A 16,831-nucleotide genomic window follows, 5' to 3' on the forward strand; every position below is an offset into this window, starting at 1 on the left:
GGTATGAGGGACAGTGGCGCATTGATTTAATCACTTCATTTGGAAAATGCTAGGTTGCTGCAGTGCATATGACATTTCTCTGGCTCGGTCAAAATGTAAGTAAGGGGTAGGGTGCCTGGCCTCTGCCGCGGTTCTCCTGTTCTGTGGCTGTGCTGGCTCCTGAGTCCTGTCCCGTTGTTGTTGTACCTTAATGCTGTAATGCTTATGTACCCTATCCAAGCTGCCTCAGTCTGAAAGTGTTCTCTTCAGAGTGTTGTCTTCTCGTCTTGCACTCCACTGTAATTGAGTTTATTGTTTTAAATGCAATAATTTTTCAATACCCCGTTTGTTTTTCCATCTACACTTACAGGCCGGCCTTTAACCTGTGCTATAGTGGGAGAAACGACTCACACTTACCTTACCAATCCGCATCAGGCAGACAGTGGTACCCAAGATTGATGTACGGAGTCGGAGTGTCCATGGAAGGGAGGACCAAGAGGAATGACGATAATGATGCAACTCCACATTTGGACAAGGATAATACAGTAACTTTAGTATCATTCATCATTCGTCTTTAAATTTATTTGATTGCTTTTTTCTCTTCAATCATTACGACTGTGTCTTATGGTTTGTTTGGTAATTGATCCCTACAACTATTTTTTAATTTCCTTGGCTTGCTTGAAAAATAAAAGTAAGCCCGGTACATCATGTAATTGGGTTCGGTCTGAGCTCTGAGGGCGGCAGACAGGCAAGGCAAATTTCGATTTCTTCCCTGATTGTACTGTCTCATTGGGTAATAGTAGTTATAGTAAGTACAACTCATTATCATTACCATCAAGTTCTCTCTTCCTCAGCATGCATGCATTTGCTTTTTCTCACTTTATACTTTGATTTCTTTGATAATGGATCATGGTCGTCTTACAAGATTGTGTTTTACTTTTGTTGTGTCCATGCATACTGTCTGTTTTTCTTTCTCAAACCTTTCCCAAAACCCCACTTCCCATCCATTCATCAATCCCTAACCCTCTTCCCCCGGGCTGTGTGATTTATATTGAGGTGTGATGTGATGACTACATTAAATGTACACCAATTGATCACACGCTTAATGGGGCAGATGTGGTGAAAGCAACACTAATTGAATTTCAACTAAGGCAGGGCAAGGATCTTCTTCTGCTTGCCCACCCATGCTGTAGTATACTTTGTGTTCTGTTCTACTACTCCTCCCACAGTCTCTCAGTCAAGTGACTTTCTAGTTCTTTTTTCAAATGCTATTGCCAGTGTCTACTACTACCACCACAATAATGGCATCTTGTCCGTTAATTTGGGAAACCAACCATGCAGCCATCAGTGTGCCGAACTTCATCATCAATCACAGGTAAGATACGTTTGGTGGGAGGTATGGACTAGGAGGAGAGACTGACAGTACTATTATGACAATAAAAAATAAGTCAGTGAGGGGTACTGCATCTATCGGTTTGTGTGTTACAAAATCGGAAACAAAGTAACAAACCATGTAACTTAAATTGAATTCGTAAAACTGTAACCCACCACAAAACATTAACTTCGTATAAGTAAATAGTAAATAGTATATAATTTAATATCCCCTAACAAAAATAAACTATCCCACTCTGACCTAACCCACCCCCCTCCCTAACCCCAACCAATGTCCAAAACGAAACGAAAGTTGAAGAGTCCCAAATGTCCAAAAGAATCCCCAACGCCCAAAAACCCACCCACCAACAAAAAGAATTTAAAAAGGGGCAAATGACGAGGTCCTCTATTGTCAGCGGGCCTTAAGGTGTTTGTCGACCAGGATCTTTACCCGCTCCTCCAGGTTCTCCTCTAAGCGGGCCATCCGGCGGAACAGCTCGCGGCGAAATGCCCTGCAGTTACATGCAGAGTGGGGGGCAGCAGTGCTTGAAATAGAGGCGCGGCGGCGGGCGGATGCCGGACCACGGCGTCGTGAAAGTGAAGGCAGGGCCTGACTGGGGCCCGGGGCATTGTAGGAGGCTGCAGCTGCAGCCGCCTCCTCCTCCTCCTCCGCCTGAGCCACCAGCCTGTGATAATGTTCGCAGATGGCCTCCAGTTTCCGGCGCCGGGCCCTAGCGGCCAACTCCTTCCTTGATGGTTTAGTGGATGTGTCACAGTATCACTAGCAAGCACAGTTCATAACATTTGTGATTTGGTGGTAAGTATCTCTACTCCTACTTCCTTGGACTCTAACATTTGTGAGAGTTTTCGACATTATAAATATAATTGTACTATGTACTCCGGTACACCAGTCGTGTTGTTCTTATCTGTAGTTTAGCCCAATTACATAACCTTGTTGTAGCCGGCATGCCAGCTCAGTCAGCTAAGCTTGCACGCAAGAGAAACAGATATGAGCCACATGATGCAGACTCACGTTAGTTTTATTTACTACTACTGTCTGCAGGTGGGGAAGCTCATATTTTTGTATGCCGCCTTACGGCCGTTGGCACTGGCCATACTCTGTTACATGAGGGCAAATGGCATGCACAATTTCACTTACACCCTGCCATGGGTACTACAAAAAGGCTGATTATTTATCTGATCCAATGATCATTGCTTATATTCAGATTATAGATGCTAATACGATATGACATCAGGTCAGTAGCGGTCGGTGGTGGGAGTGCTGCCGGGCGGTGAGTCGGTGACGTTGGAAGGTGCAGGGTGGGATAGTAAACTATGGATTAAGGACAATCACAGGTAATTAAACAATACGTTGCACGCACTGCATCGCATTCGGCGGTGCAGTGCGCACATTGAAAATAATTTTATTTATTTTTATGTTGATTACCTGTATTTGGCCGTAATACACAGTTTACTTGCCAGTGCCACCCACCAGTCCCCTCCCCATGTCACCGCCCGCCAACACTCCCACCACCAACCGCTACTGCAGAGGGTACTTTACTTTCATTGATTGTGTAACCAATAACCATAAACAACAGATAGCCCACCCTTTGCAGGCTGGCTGCCCCAATCGAAAATACATTAATAATAGGTAGGGAGTGGTCCCCAGAGTGGGAGGAGGGGGCTTCCGCTTGATAATATATATATATAAATATATATGACATGCTTGCAAACTACTGCAAGTGTACTGTATTCTGATAAATACTACCTATATTCCCCTAGGCTTTGCTACTGTCGCGCAGTTTCTTTTACATTTTCTTCAAAGTAAGAATCTCCAGTGACACTTTCCACCTATGCTGTCTATTGATGATAGTACATCCAGGCATACATCCATTAAAGTAAACGTTTATCCTTCTTTTTTATATCTCTCATAATTAGTTGGTTTCACCAACAACCACCTATGCTTCCGCTCCTTCCTTGCTTGCCTTGGCTTTGAATTTGAACCAAACAAAGCTGAGTTTTGCTATCTAGCATTATCCACCCATAATGTGTCGCCCACCCAGGCAGGCATTCTTTCACCTTCCACCCATCCTTCAACAACCCATGCATCTGATCTGATTACTATCAGCCACCTATGCATGCTTCCAACAACATATCCTTCTCTGCCAGTTAGTCATATTATTTATCTCGCCCGTCCTTCCACCCTTAGTTCTTTCCCTCTTTGTTCAACAGTACATCCATCAAGGTCATCTGATCTGAGTTTGTCTTCTCCATATAACCTTCACAGCTGATTTTGGAGTCAAATAGAAGAGGCCATTGGTTACTCTACTCACGCTGCTAATGCTAAGTAAAGGGTGTCTTCTTCAACCATTGTATAATAATAAGTCGCACAGTACAGTGAAACAGTGAACATACTTCCATCTTGTAGTAATGTCAAGAAGTAATGACCATCACTGGCCCCGACGGCACTGGTGGATGGTAGTGTGCCTAGAAGAAAACATCACAAATTTTTAGATGCCTGGAAACCTCCCCCTATTTTAAGCGTTCACTTGGAACATTAAAAAAAAAGTTAATACAACATACATCAGCACTAGACAGTAAGTACTGTCAGTAGACAGACACTAGTAGTAGTGATATGGTTCCATTTCCTAGGGTCATCTAGTCCTACTCTACTCTTTTGAAAGTTAGCATGATTCATCATGTCGACTACTACTCTTTTGGCACATATTTAATTATACCTGCCAGCTTACTGACATGTGCAGTAGATGCCTTTGAGGCCACTTAACTGTTGCGTACAAGTGAAGAGGTCGATAAAAAACCACTTATTGAGTTTGTTTAGTTCATATTGCTCAGCCATCACATGCATGTTACACTTTTTGCCATGACTGCAAAATGCATGCATTCACCAGTATACTATCTAACGGCTAACTTGCAGCATTTTTCTCATATAATAGGCGGAAGATTCCCTTCTACAAACCAGAGATTTACAGAACATATTATGATGCAAGATGATGTAACCAGTATTTCTACGTTCTACGGTGAGGGGTCTTCCAGAATTCTAAAGATCTTGGCTCTTGTTCTTGTTGTCATGCACTTGTAAATGTTTACTGTTTTAATCTTTGGCTTTTTGCTGGCTTATTGACTATGGCTGTAGTAAATTAAATTTCATATTAATGATGTACAGAGTTTGATACTTGTTTCAAATAAACCTTTTGAACTTACACATAGACTCTGTGGTATTTGGTGTGGTGGGGTGGACTTACACAAGTGAGTGAGCAAAATGGTGTTATTATGTTTTGGGTTGTCTGTCTCAGTCATCATCAACATTGTGTATCTTCTTCGTGGGGGGGGGGTCGGGAGTTGAACCCTAATGTGAGACACTCACACTATAGCTAGTCGGTCAGGGGATCCTGGGTTCTTCGGACTGAGGTGTGATCAGTAAGGTCCAACCTCCCATCAGCAACATCCTATTTTGTTATGCATAGTTCTGTATGTGGCTCTGCAGAATCACTAGACAAGAGTAGTATCATGTACTATCCGATCAAAAATACTAGTTGTTGGACTTGGCCCTTTTTGCAGGGTCATCCCTAAACTTTTTGCCTTCCTCCTGTATTTTTCCTGACCTGTTGTTGGCTGATTTATGACTCTGGGCACCTTACCACTGCTGATCAGTGCTAAGGTGCATATCCTCTCCCTAAGGTAAAATGTATACATTGATTGGTGTCCATGTTTGGTTTATTTGGTTTACCATCAGCCCCTAGTAAAGTGCACCAGGAGTGCCAGGGCTTGTAAATACAAATGCTGCTGGTGGGCTTGCAGCACTGGTTGTGCCACCCACAGAAGCGGCCTAGTAAAATGTGTCTAAGGTCTGCCACTGCAGAGCCTGCGCGCGGTCTGGTACTGTCGCGCTGATTGCGCAAGTGCACCTACTTGCCCATCCCCAAACCTTCACTTAACTACATATTAGTCACCCCTCTGGTAGGCCCAAGGGCAGGGTGCATTGTAGGTATAAGGTAGGACATGCCCTGATGTGTATGGCATGTCCTAATAGTGAATTACAGCCATTTTGGTTTTTCACTATTGAAGGCTACCTGCTCTCCATAGGCCAGAATGGGCTGTAATCCCAGTGGACTCAGAGAGCATGGTAGAAAGTCAAGTTTAGTATTCCTGAACTCAGAGTAATAAAATACTTCTTTTAGTAAAGTTTATTTTAATATCCTGTGTTTGTAAATACTACTTTTAGAAAGTTAGTATTTACTGACCTGGCCATTTCAGTCCGCCTCTGCTGTGTGTGTGTTTTCTGCCTAGTAACAGGGAAGAGCAGGGCTGGGGAATTCCAGGAGACAGGCTGGCTGCCAGGTGGTGGGTAGAGAGATTACACCAGGATGGGTGGGAGGAGTACACCTTTGACTCTGAATAGACCTGTGCTCTGCCACCACAATGCCGGCTCCGCCCCCTGTGGAGCGGCTGATGTCTCTGCCCTGCTGCTGGAAGGAAAGAGCAGAGTCACCACAACAAAGAACTCCAAAACTGGACTGAACCAGGCCCAGGCCCCCTGGCGACAAAGAACAAAAGAATTGTGCTTTAAAAGAAGGAGCCCTGCTCCTAAGAAATCAGATCCTGTTTGCGCCAAGAAGAAACTCTGCCTGAAGGAGAAGGACCTGGAGAAGCTGAAGGAGGAATACTGTCTCTCTGCCTGAGAGACTGGCCTGCAGTGGGTGCCTGTCTGCTGGAAGGAGAAGGAGAGGAAAAGACTAAAGGAAAATACTTTGCATAAACTTGTGCTTTCAAACAATCTCCAAGGGCTTGCTTGTGAACTTGCCCCCTGAACTGCGCCCCAGGAACAGTGGGCGCTACCTTTCCCCCAGAAGAGGAGAACTGCTGGAAGTGATCCTGTGAAGCTGACCCCTGAGGACCATGTGCCCCTCATCTAAGCACCATGACATCTGCCACCGGGGCTACTGCGAGCACCGCAAAGACCTGTTTCCCTGGTCCAAGCACCGCAAGCCCCTGCCCCCGAGCCGTAGCTCGCACCGCAAAGGAGAGACTGTGTAGGCTCCAAGCGCCGAGCCTCTGCGACCCCCCTGGCCGTGGAAGCTCCTGTGAGGACCTGCAATGCCTTTTGTGCTCTCGCCGTGAAGCTGACAGCGTGACGCGCTGAAGAGATTGCCCCCGAGCTGCCGTCCTGCTTCTGCTCCTGATCGTGTGGCCGAGACCGTCCTGAGCCCCCCCACAAAGCACCGCCGCCCACTGCCAAAGAGGGACGACACCGCAACGTGGGACGCTCCTGCAAGGACCCCTGAAGCTGCTACGATCATCCGACCCAAGAACTGAGGTACTGTGTGTGAACGTGCTGAAGTACGACCCGTCCGCTGCTTTGTTCGGGCCGTACTAGCGCTGTAGACCCGATACGCGACGAACACGTGTATTGTGAACTGGTGTACGGTTCAAAATCAGCTGTTCGCATAGTCCCAACGGAGGTACGGCTCATCCTGCTTTAAACACATTGACAGCGCTCACGCGGGAAGCGTGAGCTTTGGCAAGAGGCGTACCGGACATGTACAATGCGTACCAACGAAGGTACGGTCCGTACGGTTCACGTCCCGAGTACGCGTGCTCACGCGAGAAGCATGAGAAATGGCAAGTGACGTCCGAAACCTCGTACGAAGCATACGCTAGGCGCTACGAAGCGCACAGACACCCTAAAGAAGCTATTCTAAGTACAATTTTGCCATTTTAAGAACTGTGGACTGCCTGAAAGCATTTGAAAGTAACTGGAACTTTATTTAAAGCAAGAGAACTGTATTTTGACAACCTGCCTGAAGAAATCTTTTATATAAAGAACTTTATTTTGATATAAATACAGCCTTGTGTCTTTGTGTGGTGGGGTGGTGATTATTGTGTGGGACAACTTGAACGCTTAACCTGATGCCCTCTGGAATCTAGTCTGACTGCTCGCGCCACGTTACCTAGAGGGTGAGCAGGGGTTATTTTTAAAGGGGTAATCCTTCGCCCTGACTTAGAGGAAAGGGTCCCTGCTTGTCGCAAGTGCATACCTGCGCCAACCAGAGACCCCGGATTCTAACATTGGTGGCAGCAGTGAGGATTTACGGATTTGCGTTCTTGGTGTCTGCGCAGTGATTACTAACCATTGCACAGTGAGGACAGTCCAGTAGCTTGAGCCACAGAACTTTAAAATTTGTATTTTCGCTTGCCAAGAAAGAAGATCCCTTGTGTTTGGAGTCATGCCTGGCCCAAACAGCATTGAGAAATCAATCTCTGAAATCTCTGAAATCCTAGGAATGGAATGGGAGGCGTCAAAACTGGACAGCTACAAGAGAACTGAACTCAAGTACTTCTGCAGGAAGCTCAAGGTTCCACATGCAGGATGCAAAAACAGATCAGATCTCTACAAGGTGCTGAAAGCCTGGATTAAATCAAGGGGTGCAACTAAGGAAGTTACACCATTGAAACCAGCAGAAAGCGTTTGCAGTTTTGGCAGAGGCCTGTTGCCAGAGGAGCTGGCAGACAGACAGGCCGCCAGGGATCATGAAATACAGTTGGCAGAGCTGGAATTAAAAAGCCAATTGGAGCTAGAAATCAAGAAGCTGGCTCTGGAAGAAAAGAAAATGGCTCTTGAAGAAAGAAAGATTCAGATGGAGCATGACTTCATAATGAAGAAATATGATATGGAGCTCGAGAGGCTTGAGACCAGGAGTGTCTCAGCCCAGCAACCAGAAAGGTGCATAGCTCAGAGATTGAGCTTTTCTAAGTGGGAGGAGGAATCCAGCTCAGATGGTGGCAGCAATATTGAATGTGATAGTGCTGAGAGAGTAGTACGCACACCCAGAGATGTGGCGCCTGACTTGAAGGAGGGGGTTAACATACACCAGAAGGTTCAAGGGCATGAGGTAGCTCCCGTAGTGTGCAGTATCCCTGAAGGGAATAGGGTAACTGGAGCAGGGGTTCGTGGTCCTAGTGGAGGGAGGGACACTCTACTGACTCTAGCTGAGAGGTGCAGGGAGAGGGGTTCCCCCAAAATTGAAGTCCTGGTGGGTGAGTGTGAAGACCGCCCAGAAGAGTGTGGGTTGTGTGACAGAGGCAGTCAGATACTGTCTTGCCAGTCTCAGGAGAGTGGTGTGGAGTACGTGTGTGAGGCACTGGATGGTAAGGTGAAGGATAGTTTGGTTAACCCTGCTAGGGGGCTGTGTGATCCAATTGTGAGAGAGCATATTGTAAGTCCCTGTTTTCCAGAGCTATGCCAACACCTGTGTGAGGGTGAGTTCTCTGACCGCAGAGAGCCCACATTGGAGGCAGACCTTTTGGTGGAGTTTAGAGGGTCTGGAACGGCATTGGGGAGTGATCCCGAGAGGAGTGGTTCAGGAATCTTCAAACCCAGTGTGGTGGGAGCGGCTCAGAGTAGCCCAGCTAGGTCCAGTAGTAGTGAGAGGGGTTTAGGGCCTCACGTCCTGTCTTTAAGGGGAAGGAGTGAGAATGGGTTATGTCCCGGTAGTGCCCAACTTCGGTCTCAGAGCCTGGATGGTTCTTTAAGGGAACACCAGATGGGGAGCCTAGTCTGTCCTGAGGGGCTGCCCGTTGTGCGGGATCCCCTAGTGTCTGGTGAACGGGCAGTGTCTGTAAGCAGGCCTCCCTCAGTTCTGGTGTCTTGCAGTACCGCTCCAGTTGGGAGGGTGCAGAAGTCCAGAGTGAGGGGTGAGAGGGGGAAAGAGTCCCCAGTGGAAGAACCAGTGGGTCAGGGGCCAGCCAGAAGGGCTGTGTCACCAGTGAATGACCATGGTGACACCACTTCTGTCCTGGGGGATCTTCAGGCACTGTCAGATGGACAGGGGTCGGGAGATCAGTGCCGGGCAGACTGTCACACGACACATGAGTTATGTGTCACCCTCAGGGGGGGCATGCGTGCTCCCCGGGAAGTCCTGGTGCGCCAGGTGAGCGTTCAACCGCATGGGTTGGTCCCAGGGTTGGGAAGCCAGGTTCAGGTGTTATCTGACCTGGAGGGTGGGACGACTGTAATCAGTGCCCTGACCCAAGTTGCTTCTAGGGGTACCACTCCAGTTGGGAGGGTGCAGTACTCTGGAACGGGGTGCAGAGGGAGGGAGTCCTCGCCTCTGACGCCGGTGCAGCCTGAGGGTTTAGACCCTAGGCTGGAGAGCCAGGTTCAGGTGTTGTCTGACCTGGAGGGAGGGACATCTGTAATCAGTATCCCTACCAGTCTGACTTCTTGGTGTACCACTCCAGGTGGGAGGGTACAGCCATCTGGAAGGGGGTGCAGAGGGAGGGAGTCCTCGCCTCTGACCCCGGCTCAACTGAAGGGTTTAGACCCTAGGTTGGAGGGACAGGTTCAGGGTGTCCCCCCTGACCTGGACACCCAGTTGCAGGATAGAACCCCTGAACTGGTGAGCAAATTGCGTAGGATACCTGCCCCAGGTGCCCTGGCAATTCTGGAAGGGGATACCACTCCAGGTGGGAGGGTACAGAGCCCCAAGGAGGAGGACCGGGTGTGGGAGAGGCCACCCCAGTCTTTGGTCCAGCCGCCGGGTACAGTCCTGGGGCTGGTGGGTCAGTGCCAGGATGTCATACCTGACCTGACAGGAGGGAGAATGGACAAAGGGTGCCAAGCACCTGGGGCTACTGCCCCCCGCTCCCTGGCGCCACAGAGGATTGAGAGCCCTGAGAGGCGTACGGCCTGGGTCTCATCCCTGACTACTGTCAGTGGCCACTGTAGCATTTTGTTGTCTGTCTGTTGGGACACACCTGTTGGCCTGTTAAGGTTAGGTGCTGCACAGGTGGTGTCCACAGGCGAGGAGAAGGGTTCGCCATGAATTGGCTTGGTGGGCCCTGAGAGTATGGACAGAGGAAGTCCAATAGGTTCAGATTGGCGTAGAACTGGAGTCTGCCACTGCAGTTGCGGGCCAGGTCCTTGTTCTATCGCCCCAAGCAGGGAAGACCATCACGGTGGTGATTGGTCTACTCTGCGTTTTGGCTGGAAGGGGGTTGTGTTGGACTTGGCCCTTTTTGCAGGGTCATCCCTAAGCTTTTTGCTTTCCTCCTGTATTTTTCCTGACCTGTTGTTGGCTGATTTATGACTCTGGGCACCTTACCACTGCTGATCAGCGCTAAGGTGCATATGCTCTCCGTAAGGTAAAATGTATACATTGATTGGTGTCCATGTTTGGCTTATTTGGTTTACTATCAGCCCCTAGTAAAGTGCACCAGGACTGCCAGGGCTTGTAAATACAAATGCTGCTGGTGGGCTTGCAGCACTGGTTGTGCCACCCACAGAAGCGGCCCAGTAAAATGTGTCTAAGGTCTGCCACTGCAGAGCCTGCACGCGGTCTGGTACTGATTGCGCAAGTGAACCTACTTGCCAGTCCCCAAACCTTCACTTAACTACATATTAGTCACCCCTCTGGTAGGCCCTAGGGCAGGGTGCATTGTAGGTATAAGGTAAGACATGCCCCGATGTGTGTGGCATGTCCTAATAGTGAATTACAGCCATTTTTCGTTTTTCACTATTGAAGGCTACCTGCTCTCCATGGGCCAGAATGAGCTGCTGGAATTACTACACGCTGTAATCCCAGTGGACTCAGAGAGCATGGTAGAAAGTCAAGTTTAGTATGCCTGAACTCAGAATAATAAAATACTTCTTTTAGTAAAGTTTATTTTAATATCCTGTGTTTGTAAATACTACTTTTAGAAAGTTGGTATTTACTGACCTGGCCATTTCAGTCCGCCTCTGGTGTGTGTGTGTTCTGCCTAGTAACAGGGAAGAACAGGGCTGGGGAATTCCAGGAGACAGGCTGGCTGCCAGGTGGTGGGTAGAGAGAGTACACCAGGATGGGTGGGAGGAGTACACCTTTTACTCGGAATAGACCTGTGCTCTGCCACCACAATGCCGGCTTCCTTCCCTGTGGGAGCGGCTGATGTCTCTGCCTTGCTGCTAAAAGGAAAGAGCAGAGTCACCACAACAAAGTACTCCAAAACTGGACTGAGCCAGGCCCAGGCCCCCTGGCGACAAAGAACAAAAGAATTGTGCTATAAAAGAAGGAGTCCTGCTCCTAAGAAATCAGATCCTGTTTGCGCCAAAAAGAAACTCTGCCTGAAGGAGAAGGACCTGGAGAAGCTGAAGGAGACTGGCCTGAGAGACTGGCCTGCAGTGGGTGCCTGTCTGCTGGAAGGAGAGGAAAAGACTAAAGGAAAAGACTTTGCTTAAACTTGTGCTTTCAAACAATCTCCAAGGGCTTGCTTGTGAACTTGCCCCCTGAACTGCGCCCCTGGAACAGTGGGCGCTACCTTTCCCCCAGAAGAGGAGAACTGCTGGAAGCTATCCTGTGAAGCTGACCCCTGAGGACCTTGTGCCCCTCATCCAAGCACCGCGACATCTGCCACCGGGGCTACTGCGAGCACCGCAAAGACCTGTTTCCCTGGTCCAAGCACCGCAAGCACCTGCCCCTCGAGCCGTAGCTCGCACCGCAAAGGAGAGACTGTCTAGGCTCCAAGCGCCGAGCCTCTGCGACCCCCCTGGCCGTGGAAGCTCCTGTGAGGACCTGCAATGCCTTTTGTGCCCTCGCCGTGAAGCTGACAGCGCGTCGCGCTGAAGAGATTGCCCCCGAGCTGCCCTCCTGCTTCTGCTCCTGATCATGTGGCCGAGACCGTCCTGAGCCCCCCCACGAAGCACCGCCGCCCACTGCCGAAGAGGGATGACACCGCGACGTGGGACGCTCCTGCAAGGACCCCTGAAGCTGCTACGATCATCCGACCCAAGAACTGAGGTACTGTGCGCGAACGCGCTGAAGTACGACCCGTCCGCTGCTTTGTTCGGGCCGTACCTGCGCTGTAGACCCAATACGCGACGAACGCATGTATTGTGAACTGGTGTACGGTTCAAAATCAGCTGTTCGCATCGTCCCAACGGAGGTACGGCTCGTCCTGCTTTAAACACATTGACGGCACTCACGCGGGAAGCGTGAGCTTTGGCAAGAGGCGTACCGGACGTGTACGACGCGTACCAACAAAGGTACGGTCCGTACGGTTCACGTCCTGAGTACGCGTGCTCAGGCGAGAAGCGTGAGAAATGGCAAGTGATGTCCGAAACCTCGTACGAAGCGTATGCTAGGCGCTACGAAGTGCACAGACACCCTAAAGAAGCTATTCTAAGTACCATTTTGCCATTTTAAGAACTGTGGACTGCCTGAAAGCATTTGAAAGTAACTGGAACTTTATTTAAAGCAAGAGAACTGTATTTTGACAACCTGCCTGAAGAAATCTTTTATATAAAGAACTTTATTTTGATATAAATACAGCCTTGTGTCTTTGTGTGGTGGGGTGGTGATTATTGTGTGGGACAACTTGAACGCTTAACCTGATGCCCTCTGGAATCTAGCCTGACTGCTCGCGCCACGTTACCTAGAGGGTGAGCAGGGGTTATTTTTAAAGGGGTAATCCTACGCCCTGACTTAGAGGAAAGGGTCCCTGCTTGTCGCAAGTGCATACCTGCGCCAACCAGAGACCCCGGATTCTAACACTAGTCAAATATCTGGTTGGCCATTTTGTTTGTGGTAATTGTCAAAGCCTCAACAGTGAGAAGACTTGAAGAGGACAACCCAAAGGACAGGACACAGTGGCTAGAGCTATTGGTCAATCAGAGTTTTATTATTCCAAAGAAAACCTTCTATAAAGAGTGGGCAACTGTGCAAGCTTCGCTACAGACAGAATAATATAATAGTAGTGGTAGTAGTAGTAGTAGTAGTAGTACAGATAGTCATAGCAGAGGCAGTTAGAAGCAACTTAGTTAGAGGCAGGAATAAACAGAATTTGGAAACAAGGTCAAAGAAGTAAGCTTTTGTAAAAAATAGAATTAGAAAGTGGAACAATAATTTATAGTTCGGAAAAAAAAGATGCAGTAAAAGTTAGGGAAATAGAAATGTCAATATAACCACTGGAGGACTTACTGGGGCCAGCAGCAGATGCCTCGGTAGAGGAGCGGTCCTCTGGTTCCCCCGCCGACTCCAATCCCGTCTTCTTGCCCCTGGGTGGTGCTGATGATCATGTAAAATATAATACAGAAAGAGACAAACATTAAGGAGTGCTGTGAAAGAAATAATAATAAATCATTTTGAAAAATAAGTCAAACAACATTTTAGGAAACAACAATTTCAATAAAATTGACCTATCTAATCAGATGGATCGACTACTGGCTTCTTCCTGCATTCACGGATCGTCTACTTATTTAGGAACACTCCAGTGGTCCATAATCATTCTGATTACAAATACTAACGAAGCCTAGTAAGTACCACCTGACCTACACCACCTATTCCAGACGGGCCAATTGGTCACTAAGTCTGCGTTTCCATTTTTTTTCAGCCATCAAATGCATAGATGAGATGGAGGACACATGCATACATTAGTGCATACATACTTACAACAAATTGTGGGTTGGTTGCATGATTCTGATCTAGTTCTGCTACTGACTGACCATGCTAAGCCTACCACTCACTAAACAAAGTACAAAAGGTTCGACGGAGGAGTGGGGTAAGCAGCACTCAGTGACAAAGGAGGCGTCACGCAGACCGCATAAAACAATTATTAACTAATACTAACAAACTAAACCTAGTATCCAATATCCATCCACCACTATTTCACAGTGGGACAATGGAAGGACTAGAGTCTCTCTAGCAAATCGCATTACCTAACTTCAGTTCTGTAAAATGAACTCTTATATAATCAGCATCAGCACAAGCTAGCGCAAACTAAGTTGCAAACAAGTAAGAGTACCACCGAGCACCTGGGTCCTAGTTAAATCAAAGAACATTTTGCTTTTTGGAACTTAGTTTACCAGCAACTCTTGGCACGCAGCAGTAATCTTGTTCATCAAATTTAATATACACAATAAGTTACTCACCAAGCCCGACGACCTCGACACCTAGCAGGTCCAACAGGTCCTGCTCCCGGTCCAGGATGTCGGACCACCGGTGGGCTAGTTGATTGTGGGTGCGCCGGACCCCAGAGCACCTGAACACGGCCCGGCGCACCTTCGCCCACCGACGGTGCAGCTCCTGGGTAGCGTACCCGGAGCCGGGCCTTCCGCCTGCTGCCAAGGTCAAGGGGAGGTGGCGCTGGATGAAAAAAACAAGGGCGGCCACCTCCTCCTCCCCAAACAGTTGCCGGGCCTGCACCCCTGCAGGACGCATTCTGCTGCAAGGCAGGCGGCCCTTCTCTGCTCCTGCAGGTCCCTTGCCCTTGGCACTCGGTCTGCCCTTGGCCATGGTTCTGGGGTGGGTGGGAGGCGAAAAAGAAAAGTTAGAAGGGGAAAAAAAAGTTAGGGGGAAGAAGATAGAAAGAACTTTATAAAAGTAACAAAAACACGGTAAAAGTAGAAATAAAATGCAAAATATAAACTTAGGCAAAGAGAGAGATAGATAATAACTAAAAAAAGTCAGAATTTTTTTTTAAAGACAAAGGATTGAACAGATAAAGGGAGAATACAAAAGTAGGCCCGGAACCATAGAATAGAGTGAAAAACAAGATGGCCGCGCCCATTCGCGACTGCTTGGGTAAGTTTGCGCGATATTTCTCGCGAACATGTACTATTCATCGCGAACAAGTAAAATGCGCTCCCGAACACGTCAATGCACATCGCGAACACACTATCTGAGACCCGGAACAGGAAATAAGGCATCGTGAGCGGGCGGGACAATAGGAAAACAAGATGGCCGCGCCCGTTGGCAACCGCATGGGTAAGATTGCAAGATATATCCCCCGAGCATGCAAACAGCTCCCCGAACACGCTCACCGCGCTCCCGAACAAGAAAAAGCCATCGCGAACGGGTGCACCAAGCAACTACGCAAGTTCGCAAAGCTACGCGAAGGTCGCGTAGTGCAAGTACATCTTCGTGAAGCTTCGCGAAGCGCGGCTACGTGAACTACGCCCAGGGTTAATAAAAAGCCAACCTATTCTGTAAATAGATAGGACCCAACCCCTAAAGGGCTTTATGAGTAATGGATAAAATTTTAAATTCTATCCGTGCCTTCACCGGGAGCCAATGCTGAGATCGCAAGTGAGAACGCACACTACACCTGCTGGAAAGACCCAGCAGGAGTCGGGGGCTAAGTTTTGAAGCACCTGTAATTTATCCAACAGGTAACCCAGAATTCCAGCGTACAATGCATTAGCATAGTCAAGGCGCAAGAGAATTAAAGCACGAATCACAGTCTACTTTGCAGCCTTGGGCAGAAGAGGAAGAAACTTCCTCAAAGACCTAAGAATGCTAAAGCAAGAGCCCGCTAACTTCTTAACCTGCGAAGAGAAGATCAGGTTATCACTGAACCAGACCCCAAGATTCTTGACGGAATCGCCCTTAAAACTAGGAAGGGGAGAACCAGGGGGCCATAGCTTCTCTCTGAAGTCATCAGGGAATGCGCCATACAAGAGGATCTCCGATTTCTCATCATTGCATTTAAGCTGTGCCTGAGCGAGCCACAGAAAAACCGAGGATAAGCAGTGTTGGGCAGGGAGTCCTCCTCTCGGCCCCAGGAAAACAGCAGTTGGGTGTCATCAGCATAGGCCATCACCTTAGCCCCTAAAGGTTCCGCAAGATAAACAAGAGGAGTAATATAGATGTTAAAGAGGAGCGGGCTAAGGGATGACCCCTGTGGAACACCCGTGGCCACCGTTTGAGAAGCAGAAGCACACAGAGGAATCCACACCTGCTAAGAGCGGCCCTCCAACAAAGACCTTATCCAACCCCACACTGACCCAGAAATTCCAATCTCCCGGAGGCGATTGAGAAGCAAAGCATGAGGCACCGTATCAAAAGCCACCGAGAGGTCCAGCATAACCAGGGCTGCCCTCCCGCCGGCATCAAGGCATTCTCTAATCGCCTCAGGCACCTCCAGTAAAGCAGACTCAGTACTGTAAGGCGCCCGAAACCACGATTGTGCCGGATGGAGCAGGCCCGAGGCCTCAACGTACTCAGTGAGCTGGTTAGTAACCACCTTTTTGCAGACCTTAGCAAAGGCTAGGGAGCAACAAAATGGGGCGGTAATTTCCAGGGGTAAAATGGTCCAAAGATGTTTTTTTAAGGAGGAGAAGAATTTTAGCCTGCTTCCAAAATGTTGGAACGAAGGTCTCCCGTAATGACGTATTAATGATCTGATTGACCTCCGGATTACAATCCGTGACGGAAGCCAAAAGTCTAGCAGCGAAAGGATCTGTGGGAGAGCCTGATTTCAGAGCCATCAAAATTTTAAGGAAGGTAGATAAATCTACCTATGAGAAAGCCGAAGAATTATGAGAAGGCTCGACTGAAGGCAAAACAGGGGTGCAGGGCACAGGTATAGAAGCGCTAATGGCAAACGTGGCCTGAATAGCATGAATTTTGTCCTGAAAAAACCTGGCCAGAGTATTACACCAATCCTCTGTGACAGGAACGGGACGCACCCAGGCCGACGGGGACATAAA

Source organism: Triturus cristatus, chromosome 7 (assembly GCF_964204655.1).
Source record: "Triturus cristatus chromosome 7, aTriCri1.1, whole genome shotgun sequence".
Taxonomy (NCBI): Eukaryota; Metazoa; Chordata; class Amphibia; order Caudata; family Salamandridae; genus Triturus; species Triturus cristatus.